Below are 13,168 nucleotides of genomic sequence, written 5' to 3'. Positions count from 1 at the left end.
ATGGGCAATTTGCCTCTATTCAACCTCAAATACTATGTTACTATGTTACTATGTAAATATATTATCAAGCTAAATTGGCCTCTGTAAACTGGAAGACACATAACAGTAATTAGTTGTGAAAGTGTGTGATTCTTGTCATTTTAAGTGGTATGATTTGTTTTAGAATGAATTTAATTAACAATAATAAAAATTTTGGTTCTTCCAGAAAATTGTTTTGCGGGGGCCCAAACAAACCAGCACTTCAGCAACAAAGGTGGCAGTCCCTGTCGTTGAGGTGCTTGGTTTCTTTTGCAGTGTATGTCCTTTTTAAAATACAACATAAGGGTGGGTGGGAAGACCCAATAACAATTCCATCTTGCACCACTTTTCTTTTCATTGTGGGCTGTATTTTTTGTGGGACATTGGTGATGGTTTTATTTGCATATTTTTATTGGTTATTGCTCTAATACATTACTAATTTGCAACACATTTTTAAAAAGGAATGACTGCATGTATTTGTGCTGCTGTTCTGTTGCTTCATTTAGCCAGCCAGCCTTTTGCCAATATTAGTGAATAGTAGTGATGTTACAATCTGGGGAGTATATCTGGACAGAGTGTTGATTGAAATGATCTGTGGAATGTATCTGGATGGAGTGTTATGCAAGCCCAGCAACCCTCAAGTCTCCTGCATACTAAGGCTTCACCTTTAGCAGCCGCCTTTCCTAGGTGGATTAAGTCCACCCAGTACTCAGATGCCCCCAGGTCCTAATGTGGACAGGGTAACTATTGGAGGCTGGGCAAGTGCAAGAAAATATGCTGGAGTAGACACCCACCTGGCACAGAGTGGGTTAAAGCTGGACGGATGGGCACACACTAGACAAGGACTAGACAAAACTGGACTGGCAGGTACTGGTAAATAGCAGGAGTGTAACACACAGTGGGATCAGGACTGGATAAGACACATATCAACTGGTACATACATGACAAGGAATGCTCAGAACTCACAATGGTTGCTACTGGCAACAACAGAAAAACACAACAATAGAATACAGACAGCAAAAGCAGAACAGACATACATACAAACAAACAACACAGAATGCTCCAGGCCAGTGGATGTTACTCCTGGCAACCGCAGTACCAACACAAAGGAGCAGAGAAGACAGAGACAAGGAATTTTTCAGAGAACAGACTAATAGGACTGTGACAATATACACAGATAAACAGGCCAGAGAGAGAATGTAGTGGAATGGGACTGTGGTAATAGAAACACAGGTGGCGGTATGTGTAAAGCAGGTCTACTACGATTGACCAGCGCTCATGTTCCCGGTGCCCAGAATACCACCGGAATCTTGACCACCAGATTCCCGACCGCCGGAATGCCGGCAGCAGGGCGAGCGCAAAAGAGCCCATTTGCTGGCTCGCTGCATTCGCTATGCTGTGGGCATGGTGGCATACTACGCAAACCATGCTATTTATTCTCCCTCCAGGGGTGTCGTGGATACCCCAAGAGGTAGAATAGTTGTTGGTATTCCAGCTCTCGGGATCCCAGTGCTGGTATGCAGAGCGCCGGGATCCCGACAGCCGGGATATCGAATTCGTCCCATGTAAAGCAGTTGTATGTAAATGAAATGATACTGGATAACAACAGAAAGACCAAGATACAGACAAGACAAAGAACAAGTATAGTGTGAAGAAATCCCCACTGCAGCTATAGCCAAGACAGACAGGAACCAGACAGGACTGGGTCTGGCAAGGACACTTTAGCACAGGACAAGAATATCAAACAGGGAGCCAAAGGCTTATGTAGAAAACAGGATCTATGACCAGCAGGGAGTAACGGGCAGATTGGGAATATAAAGAGAGCACCAACCAATGACAAGGTTCAATGCAGCCAGACCCCCTTTAATTACTAACTCAGTACAACTGTGCTACTGCACATAACCCAGGCTCCTGACTTAGCAAGAACCACATGCTGAAGTCAGGTAACGAAGTACTCCCAAACAGGTGTGTTGCAACACACAGAAGCCAGTCTCCAGGTTGCTAGGAGACAGCCAGATTAGCAAGCAGGGGTGAGCTGCTGCTGCAACTCATAACAAGCGAACAATATTGTGAATTGTGAAATGGTGAAAAATGACTGGAAATTAATGTACTTGAGGTTAATAATACTATAGGAACAAAAATAGGACCAAATTCCATAACTTTAGAAAAAAAATGTTTTAAATTCAGATCCAAAACCAAAATACGTGACGATAATTTTTTCCAAAACTAGAAAACAAAACCAGGGAAGTTTTGGCAAAACCAAATCCAAAACAAATGATTTATGCGCATACCTAGCAGCTGATACCTCCAGCTGACACCAACCATCACCTCTCTGCTCCTTTCTCACACTGGGGGTGGGAATAAGCAGAACTTTGTGGGCCCCATAGCAACATATTGAAAGGTCCCCTGTCTGAATGCTTCTAGAGAAACACCTCTCTGCAGTAATTGTAATTTTTTTTGCCCCACAATAGTGCTCTAGTTCATTTTGTCAACCATAGTAGTGCCCTGGTTTATTTTCGCACCCCCCTCCCCTTTCATATAGATATGAAAAAAATTGCACAAGCGCTCCCGGAAAGGGGCGCGTGGCCTTGTTAAAATGGACGTGGTCTCATTGAAAAGACTACCTTACACCCCAGTTTTTGACCCTGCACCAACAGATGATGGTCACCACAGGAATAAAATAATAATAATCATATTAAGCCCCACACAGTAATGCCCCCTGCACCATATTATGCCACACACTGCAATGCCCTTGATACATTAAATCCCCATTTTACACATTACGGCAGGCAAGTCTCCCCATTTTACACATTAGGAAGGCAAGAGTCCCCATTTTACACATTACAGCAGACAAGTGTCCCCATTTTACACATTACAGCAGACAAGAGTCCCCATTTTACACATTATAGCAGGCAAGTGTCTCCATTTTACACATTACAGCAGGCAAGAGTCCCCATTTTACACATTATAGTAGACAAGAGTCCCCATTTTACACATTATAGCAGGCAAGTGTCTCCATTTTACACATTACGGCAGTCAAGTGTCCCAGTTTTACACATTACAGCAGGCAAGTGTCCCCATTTTACACATTATAGCAGGCAGAGTCCCATTCTACAAAGAAAGAGAGTGTGAGAGAAAGTTATACTTACATTTGCAGTGGTCCTCTTCCATCCTGCTTCCCGCTCTTTGGCCCGCGCAGGCCCGCCTCTCCTTCTTCTTCCTATTAGCTTGCTGGCTTCCCGGGTGTCTCCCCCTCCTCCCCATCATCAGTACTCCGCTCAAGGGCGGAGTTTCATGTAGTGAAGTGTTTGCATCGTGCCGTCACGATGCAAACGTGTCATTGCACAAAACTCCGCCCCCGAGCGGAGTAGTAATGATGGTGAGGAGGGGGAGCATACAAAGTGAGCCGGGGACTCAGGGAGCTGGGACACGGGAGGGTTGGCGGCGCAGCGGCGGTGCCCTTCAGAATGAGGCACCCCGGGCAAGAATCCTGCTTACCCGCGGCAACAGCTGCTCCTGGCCACATTACAATGTCCCTTTGCCATTATAACATCCACTACATACAGTATACAGTACCTCTTATTGAAAATGTAATGCCACACAATTCAGGCTTGGCAATGGATCAGACAAATCTAAGAAATTTGTATGCAACTGGTCCAGAATCCCCTAAGCCTCTGGCCCAGGGGCATAATCAGACCTTTGTGGGCCCAATAGGAACATTTTGAAGGGGGGGGCCACTGTCCCAATGCCTCTAGAGAGAGAACTCTCAGCAGCAGTTATTAATGTCATTCCCCATAATAGTGCCCTACTTCATTTTCTGAACCACGGTGTAAATACAGAATTTAATATCACCGGCAATTGGTACAATTAAAAAACACACACAACTTTATTTTTTTTTTATTTTTTATTGTACCAATTGCTGGTGATATTAAATTCTGTATTTACATTGTAATTGTTTAATGTGTTTAAGCGCTGTATAAACTCTTTTTCCATATTCTTATACCTTGAAGGGAGTGACTATCCCTCAACCAAAACAGCTGCTAGGAGAAGCCACTCATTAGTAGCGCCTAATTAATTATTTTGTATATATCCTCTTTATTTTCTGAACCACAGTAGTGCCTTAGTTCTAATGATGTCACATTCTAGGGTTGCCAGTACACATTACGCAACACAGTACCCCCAATTCACATTATGACATACAGTGCCCCCAGTTCATATTGTGTCACATTACAGTGCTGCCCCCAGTTCATATTATGCCACACTATAGTGCCTCCATTTCATATTGTACCACATTACAGTGCCACATTTAATATTATGCAACATTATAATGCCCTTCAGTTCATTTTATACTACATTACAATGAGCAGTTCCAGGGGCATAACTAGATATATTGTAGACCCAAGGCAAAAGTTTGTAAGGGCCCTATGTATCACACAATGGTGAAAAAATTATATAACACATGTAACTTTGACAGGGAAGGTGGGCCCCTCTCAGCTCTGTGCCCCATAGCAGCTACACTACCTGCACCTATGTTAGCTACGCCCCTGCTCTGGACCCATAGCAATGGCACCCTTGCACCCACTATAGCTACGCCCATGTATAGACCCTATGTATATGGTGGATATCAGATACTCTCTGCACTGCTAAAAATTACTATAAAATAAGTTATGTCAATATGTATGGTAGAAAAGCACAAACTTACCTTAAAATACTGTGTCTGAAGAGAACAGTTCCCTTTGAGTGGTTTAAATCATTGTCAGATTATGGAGAAACTAAAATATAATGGGTGGCTGAAATACTTAATCAGCAAACAGCATGCAATGCCAAGTATTTCAAAGTCTAATATGTCTTGTAATGGCTCCAACTTCAATATTTTGTTTCAGTTATTGGCAGTTTGTGCAACACATTATTATTCTGACTTTTCCACCTCTCATGTTACCAGGCTAGCATACAAAAGTGCCCCTAATGTAACCAACCCCTGGTACCTGTCTTCATAAAGGATTCACCCCACTTATATTTATTATGTCAACAATAAAATAATAAAAAAAGATTGATTTATTGATTGTGGTAGGCATTGGCAACTGTTTGGTCCATTAGAAAAGAAACTGATGTGAATGAATTAATAGTCTCTTAGAGGTGAGGCCTAGCAGTAAAAAGACAATAAAAGAAGAAGATTTTTTTTTTTTGATTGTGGTAGGGAACAGTATGGTTCATATTATCTGTGAGATGAGGCCTAGTGGCAAAAAGACAATAAAAGGTATAAGACAGTCACCAATTCCCCAAAAAATGCAGCCCATAATGAAAATTGAGCTATAACTAATAAAAAAATATCTATGCATAAAAGACCATCCATAATCCCCGCAAAAATTACAGTCCATTTTGAAACAAAAGTGGTGCAAGATGGAATTGTCCTAGGGGGGCCCTCCCACCCACTTTAATGTTTGATTTTAGAATGGACATGCACAGTTTGTCAAACCAAACACTTCAGCTACAAGTACTGACACTTTTGTTGCTGAAGTGCTTGGTTTGTTTGGGACTACACAAACCAATTTTTTGGAAGGGCTACCTCCAATCAATAATGAGGAGGTGGATGGAGGTGTTATTTACATTAAACTCTTGTAAAAAAAATGAATGATCTCACTGTATATGACATAATGTGAAGGAGGTGCCTAGATGGATAATGTCCCTGCCTTTACTAAATATGGCCTCACAGATGAAGCAGATGCTTTCACAAACATAATCAGGATTTGGTTAAAAACAATTCCACACCCAAGAGGTGGCTTTTTAATTCTTATGCCCAGGCATCACAATGGCTTTCTTCTTATCACGGGCAAGAACTGTAGCCACTGGTGCCTGACTTAAACAAACAACATCATCAACATTCTTCTCTTCAGTGTCAGATAGTAGTAGCACACACATATACCTCTAATCCTGTTCCACTTCCCACAATCATCCTCAGCTTCTATTATATCATCATCACCAGCTTTACTTGTACTGCTCCCCACTTGTGCAGATGGTGCAGGAATGGTGGAAGGAGGCAAAAGAGGCTTCTCTATGAGGACACTGTGAGAAATGTCAGACTCACACATAGTTAACGTGGATACACCTAGACTCTCCTCACACAGGCCCTCATTCCGAGTTGTTCGCTCGGTAAATTTTTTCGCATCGCAGCAATTTTCCGCTTAGTGCGCATGCGCAATGTCCGCAGTGCGACTGCGCCAAGTAAATTTGCTATGCAGTTAGGAATTTTACTCACGTTTTTTTCTTCATTCTGGTGATCGTAATGTGATTGACAGGAAGTGGGTGTTTCTGGGCGGAAACTAGCCGTTTTATCGGAGTGTGATTAAACGCTACCGTTTCTGGGAAAAATGCGGGAGTGGCTGGAGAAACGGAGGAGTGTCGGGTGTTTGTGACGTCAAACCAGGAACGACAAGCACTGAACTGATCGCAGATGCCGAGTAAGTTTGAAGCTACTCAGAAACTGCTAAGAGGTGTGTAATCGCAATTTTGAGAATCTTTCGTTCGCAATTTTAAGAAGCTAAGATTCACTCCCAGTAGGAGGCGGCTTAGCGTGTGTAAAGCTGCTAAAAGCAGCTTGCGAGCGAGCAACTCGGAATGAGGGCCACAGTTTGTTCTACTGCTATAGTAGTTTTTAATTTTTTGACACCTCTTTTAGACTCTGAGTGAGAAGGTCTTGCGTCATCATGAGATGCAGAAAAAGATGCCTCAGTGACAATTGCAGAACCACCACTCATAAATAAAAGCCAAGACCTGAGTCTTTTCTTGCCGTTGCATATGGTGAATGGCATGTTGCCATTTTTATGTTTTTCTGCACTAACCTTTCCCTTTATTAGAGGTGTTTTTTCTATACTACTGTGAAATATTGTTTTTGTATTTCAGATGCCCATGGACATCTGCTTTAGTAGATGATGTTGAAGGACCTGTATCATCTGGTGACAGCAGCTTCAGCGCTAGTATGTGTTTGCTGCTCCTGCTCTTCTCTTGACTGATCATTGTGATCTACAGTATATTGATATACAAAGAAAAAGTAGCAAACAGCACTTTGGAAAAGGTTATTTAATATGGCACATCAAATTAATACACTCAAAACCAATATAAATACAAATATATCAGCCAGCTTTAAAAACATTTAACATTAAAATAGATGTTACATCTGTCAGAATCCACCTCCAAGGGAAATTGCCACATTATTCAGTGCACAAAAAAATTGATAAGCCAATAATTCTAATGTAGAAATAAGCAGCTTTGACCCTAGTGCACTTTCTTAGATTGAAACACCTTTATATAGGTAATTAGGCAGCAGCAAAAATAGCAGCAATTGTTGAAAAAGCAATTAACCTTCTTGTTGAAACACAGGGCCTAATTTAGACCTGATTGCAGCAGCAAAATTGTTTTTAATGGGCAAAACCTTGGGCACTGCAGGTGGGGCAGATATAACATGTACAGAGACAGTTAGATTTGGGTGGGGTGTGTTCAAACTGAAATCTAAATTGCAATGTAAAAATAAAGCAGCAAGTATTTATTTTGCACAGAAACAAAATAACTCACCCAAATCTAACTCTTTCTGCAGGATGCTGCTGAGATCGAAAGGAGGCAGGGAAATGGGTTAAGCTATCATTAAGTGAATACACTGGCTGGATTACTCACTCACAGGAAAAGGACTATAGGGGTTATTCAGGTGGCATCGCTAATTGATGCAACCGCAATAACCACGTTGCAGGTGGTAATGCGCATGCACAGGTCCCGTCCGTTGGCTGTGAACACCAATGCCTGATGGACAGGCATTGCGTGGGCAGCAAGGGCAATATGTGGGGTGGGTTACCAGCATTTTTGGGTGGCTGTGTGATGTCACATGCAGCCGCTCCAATCAAAAAAATGGCGATGGACTGCCTACATGCGCAGCCTAGCTGCGGCTGCAGGGGGTCATCCAAGGTAGCTGTGACTGCAATCAAATTGTGGTCGAAGCCACTGGGCAGGCCATTTAGCATGCTAGGTGGCCTTGCCCTGCGATGGGCGGTCCCCCAATCTGCAATCCTTACTGAATAACCCCCCATTATCTCCACTAAAATGGACTCTTGAAAAGACTGCATAATTTGTAAGCAACAGCAGTTGGGAGCAACACCTGTGTGGGTTATTGGAGACAGTGGGATCCGAATCTGAACTACCTTATTTATATATAAGAATTTCCTGGTCAGGCTTATAAGAAAAATAAAGGTAACATTATTTTGAGATTGAAATGAACTATTGCCATTGCTATTTCTATCTGTGCGATTGCTACACTAACATAGCTTTGCCTTTGTTGAATTGGCTCTATGCTGAGAAAGTTATACTAAAGGCCCCTAAACACAGTACAATGTGTACCGATGATGCAACCGAGGGTCCGAGGGCCAACATATTGGGCGGTTCTACATACAGGGCAAACCAGTGGCTGACCTCTTGCTATTCCACCCCCCCATGTGCGCATAGTGCTGCATGGGATCGCTCATTATTTGAACATGGAAAAAGATCAGGCCAAGTGATGGACAACCCCACGGGAGAACGCAATTAATGATATCATGCACACACACGGAACAATAGTAGCTGGATTGTTCCAATGTGTCAGGATCATCAACTACTGTATATCGTACCATGGGGGTAATTCCAAATTGATCGCAGCAGGAAATTTTTTAGCAGTTGGGCAAAACCATGTGCACTGCAGGGGGGGCAGATGTAACATGTGCAGAGAGAGTTAGATTTGGTTGGATTATTTTGTTTCTGTGCAGGGTAAATACTGGCTGCTTTATTTTTACACTGCAATTTAGATTGCAGATTGAACTCACCACACCCAAATCTAACTCTCTATGCACATGTTATATCTGCCTCCCCTGCAGTGCACATGGTTTTGCCCAACTGCTAAAAAATGTCCTGCTGCGATCAACTTGGAATTACCCCCAATGTGTGGTGGCCCCTAACAGAATGATCCTGCATGCTTGCAACATAAGTGACAAGAAAAGTTGTCATGTTTCTCTATCACAAAATGTGGAACTGCTACACTAACACGGTTGCTTCATAAAAAGGGACTGTGTTTCAACAAGAAGGTTAATTGCTTTTTCAACAATTGCTGCTATTCTTACTGCTGCTTAATTACCTATAATAAGATGTTTCAATCTAAGAAAGTGCACTAGGGGCAAAGCTGCTTATTTCTACATCAGAATTATTGGCTTATCAAGTTTTTGTGTTCACTGAATAATTTGGCAATTCTCCTTGGAGTTGGATTCTGACAGATGTATAGTAACATCTATTTTAATAATGTTAAATGTTTTTAAAGCCGGCTGGTGTATTTGTATTTGTATTGATTTTGAGTGTATTTATTTGATGTGCCATATTAAGTAACCTATTCAAAAGCACTGTTTGCTACTTTTTCTTTGTTTTTGATACATATTAAAGGCTGAATATCCCTTAAATAAAAAGCTGCAGAGTTAATTTAAGAATTAGCGCTCAGTCATTTGGTTTGTTATATTGATGAACACACTCAAGTTGTACAAAAACTACAGCTTAATAGTATTACTTATTTACCTTTTTTTTTCTAAATTCCCCACTCACTGCAGAGCCAAAGTTCTTATATGTTATGGATATGCAGTGGGGTGTGGCCTGTGTTGTCACTGTACTTGTATGTTATGGATACACAGTAGGGTATGGCACAAAATATTTTTTTCACTTTTTTAATTTGTATTGACTTTTAAACTGTGTTTGCAAATGATACTGAGGAGTCACACTGCTTATGTAAATGCAGTGGGATGCGGCCTGCAAAGTCACAGTACTTGTATGTTATGTATACACAGTAGTCACAGTACTTTTATGTTATGGATACACAGTGGGGTACGGCCTGCAAAATCACAGTACTTGTATGTTATGTATACATGGTAGACCCAGTACTTTTATGTTATGGATACACAGTGGGGTATGGCCTGCAAAGTCACAGTACTTGTATGTTATGGATACAGAGTAGTCACAGTACTTGTATGTTTTGGATACACAGTAGGCACAGTACTTTTCTGTTATGGATACACAGTGGGGTACAGCACAAAAGAAAAAAACTTTTTTAATTAGTTTGACTTTTAAATGCTGTTTGCAGATGTTACTGCAGAGTCACACTGCTTATTTGGGTGCTGTGGGATATGGCCTGCAAAGTCACAGCACTTGTATGTTATGAATACACAGTGGGGTACGGCCTGCAAAGTCGCAGCACTTGTATGTTATGGATACACAGTGGGGTACAGCCTGCAAAGTCACAGTACTTGTATGTTATGGATACACAGTAGTCACAGTACTTGTTTGTTATGATTACAGAGTAGTCACAGTACTTGTATGTTGTGGATACACAGTAGTCCCAGTACTTATATGTCGCTCCTACCCCCATGCAAGGAGAGAGAGAGGACAGTCTGACACTGTGGCTGCCTCTCTCTCTCTAACTCAGCACACAGCACTGAGCAGCATGTGGTGGGCTGGGCAGATTGCCTGCTGCTGCAGCAGCCTAACCTCTCTCTCCTGTCTGGCATTCTGAGATGGGAAAGGAGGAGAGGGGTCAGTTGGACCCATGACCCTCCAACAGGACTGGTACAGAGTCATCACTGCAGCTCTCTTATATATATTCAGTATATAGAATTAAAAACCTGTGAGAATCCAAGGCCAGGATGATGATACTTTGCCTCAATTTGGATTCTGGTGGGAAAAACTGAGCTGTGGCTTGGATTGACTCAGATACTGGAAATTTGGGCTTGCTCGGATTCCAAGGAATTTGAACCGCTCATCTCTACTTCATATACAGACTCAGTCACACACAGATGTACAAGTGTCTCATCAGGGGTGTAGCCAGTATTCTGTGAGCCACATAGCAACATTTTGAAGGGGCCCTATCCCAATGCTTCTAGAGAGACAAAGCAGTTGTTAATGTTAAGTCCTATAATACTGTAGTTTCTTAGTTTATTTTCGGAACCGTAGTAGTTTCACTGGCACTGGTTGCCTCAAATACTGGCCATCATGAGGGTTACTCACATGGCCAATGTTCACACACAGTGATCTGAGGCCATATCTTCAGATGCAGGAGCAAATCAGAGAAACCGGCTGGAGGCATTTACTTACACAAGATGCGGCATTAGCATATTATTGCATTGACACAGCATACAAAATTGAAGTGGCTGTGCAATATCGTTAATCTCTGAATCACTACAGTCCTTGTTTAGGGTTGAGACACTAGCTGTAGTCTAGTTAATTCTCTGCAACCACCTACTGCACCCTATATACAGTAGTAGACTGCACTTCCTCCAATAGGGTATATATAGTAATTGGGGGTTTGCTGCTTAGGAAAAAGGTAGGGATCCTCTATCCCTAAGTGGTCAGATAGCACACAAAAAGGGTGTCTCCCAGTGCATCACCTTCAGTACAAGTGTTTAAGAGAATAATCCATAAACTACCTCAATAGTCATGCATAAATGTTGATAAATGTATTAAGAATATTAAAATGACACATTTGAAAATCAGGGTCCAATGGGTAACATGTCATCATAAGAAACATATATAATACTGGTATATGACACAGGACATAAGGGTCCTCATTCCAAGTTGATCGCTGCGGATCTTCGCATCGCAAGCAGCGTGATGTAGCCCAATGCGCACACGCAAAAGCTACAATGCGCATGTGCACAGTGACCCGTGCAACGAATGTGCAGAAATACAAACACTTTTTGTGTTCACAGTGGGCCAACGACAAAGAGGCGGGTTGAAGGCGGTGCGGGGGCATGGCTTTGCTAGCTAGCAAAAAGGGGCGTGAAGGTGGGTGTCTACTGTGGGAGTGTGCTAAGGGTAACAGGTGTGGTTTTCGCACCGCTGCCAAGATGATAGTAGCTGCTGCACAACAAGCATTTGCAACACGAATGCAGCACAGGAGTAGGTCTTCAGCTACGTAGAGGGGTGGTCTTCTGATTGCCGGCGACCGGGCTCCCAATCACCAGCATACCGGCGCCGGAATCCTGACCGACGGCATACCGACATCTTTTCTCCCTCTTGGGGGTCCACGACCCCCCTGGAGGGAGAATAGATAGAGTTGCACGTGTAGAGCACCACCGTGCCGGCAGCGAGCCAGCAAGGGGCTCATTTGCGCTCGCCCAGCTGTCGGTATGCCGGCGGTCGGGATTCCAGCGCCGGTATGCTGGTCGCCGGGAGCCCGGTCGCCGGCATACGCTACTACACCCACGTAGAGCAAGCGAACTCATGCAACAAGTGGCTGACGGGGCGTAGCTAGCTAATAATTGCCAATAAAAAGCAGCTGGTGAGCAGCTAATAGCTCAACACTGCAATTGTAACTGAGTCACTCTGACAGACGGTATGTGCATTTAAACTCCTAGGAAATGTTAGTTTTCAAACCCATTTCAAAATCCCCGCAAGCATCACACATGTGTCTTGTTGTAAAATGCATGTATATTTGCTATGTTCCATATGTATGCTTTGTGTGGAACGTGTTGGCATTGGCTAAGTGTTTTCACATATTTTTTAACATTAAAAGTGCAACCCACAAACATGCCATGTTTTCAAGATTACATCCTTAGTTTGGTAAATCATATACCAACATTACCCACATTATGCAGGCTAATCTGCTATGTTTTGTCATACTGATGTACCTAAGACATTGCTAAGTCTGATTTGGGTCACTTGTCGGTTTCTTCAACTATGGCCTGTTGCCCCTAGTAACCAAACTGCTTTGTGGCAATATATTGTGTTTTGAGGCACAGAAAAGAGTTGTGAATGCAAAGCATTTTGAGCTATGAGATATGCAATGATTGTGGGCTTTGTCCCCAACCATAATATTAGCATTTGTAATTTTTTACAAAATCAAATAAACAAATGTTAAATAAAAAAAATAAGAAACACACAATATCCACACAAATAATATGTAAATTAAGTAATTTTACTATTCTATAAAAATAAACTTTCAACAATACAATAAGCAAACATGCCAGAGCAATAAACACATGCCAGTGCAGAAATTTCAAACACAGAAGCCAGTACTCAGGGCCCCCATCTACTGGCCAGCAAACAATATAAGAAACAGCTGGCAATACCCTGCCAGAGGATCCTGTTGGTCAAATTGAGG

The 13,168-nt window shown here is 42.4% G+C and overlaps 1 protein-coding gene across 3 annotated transcripts in view; it reads right to left on the bottom strand.

Annotated features, from left to right (window-relative positions):
* Positions 1-13,168, bottom strand: part of LOC134949248 (cytochrome P450 2F2-like) — a 107,567-nt gene that overhangs the window by 86,828 nt on the left and 7,571 nt on the right. The window contains exon 1 of one of the 3 annotated variants that reach the window (XM_063937727.1): positions 4,721-4,813. The exons of 1 other annotated variant lie outside the window; for it this stretch is intronic. The gene's annotated coding sequence lies outside the window, so the exon portion shown is untranslated. Of the gene's footprint in view, positions 1-4,720; positions 4,814-13,168 lie in introns of those variants that run through there. One more of the 3 variants, XM_063937728.1, reaches the window with a different exon arrangement.

Source organism: Pseudophryne corroboree, chromosome 8 (genome assembly GCF_028390025.1).
Source record: "Pseudophryne corroboree isolate aPseCor3 chromosome 8, aPseCor3.hap2, whole genome shotgun sequence".
Classification (NCBI taxonomy): domain Eukaryota; kingdom Metazoa; phylum Chordata; class Amphibia; order Anura; family Myobatrachidae; genus Pseudophryne; species Pseudophryne corroboree.
Note: the sequence above shows the minus strand (reverse complement) of the source record. Positions and strands in the feature narration are given on the sequence as shown.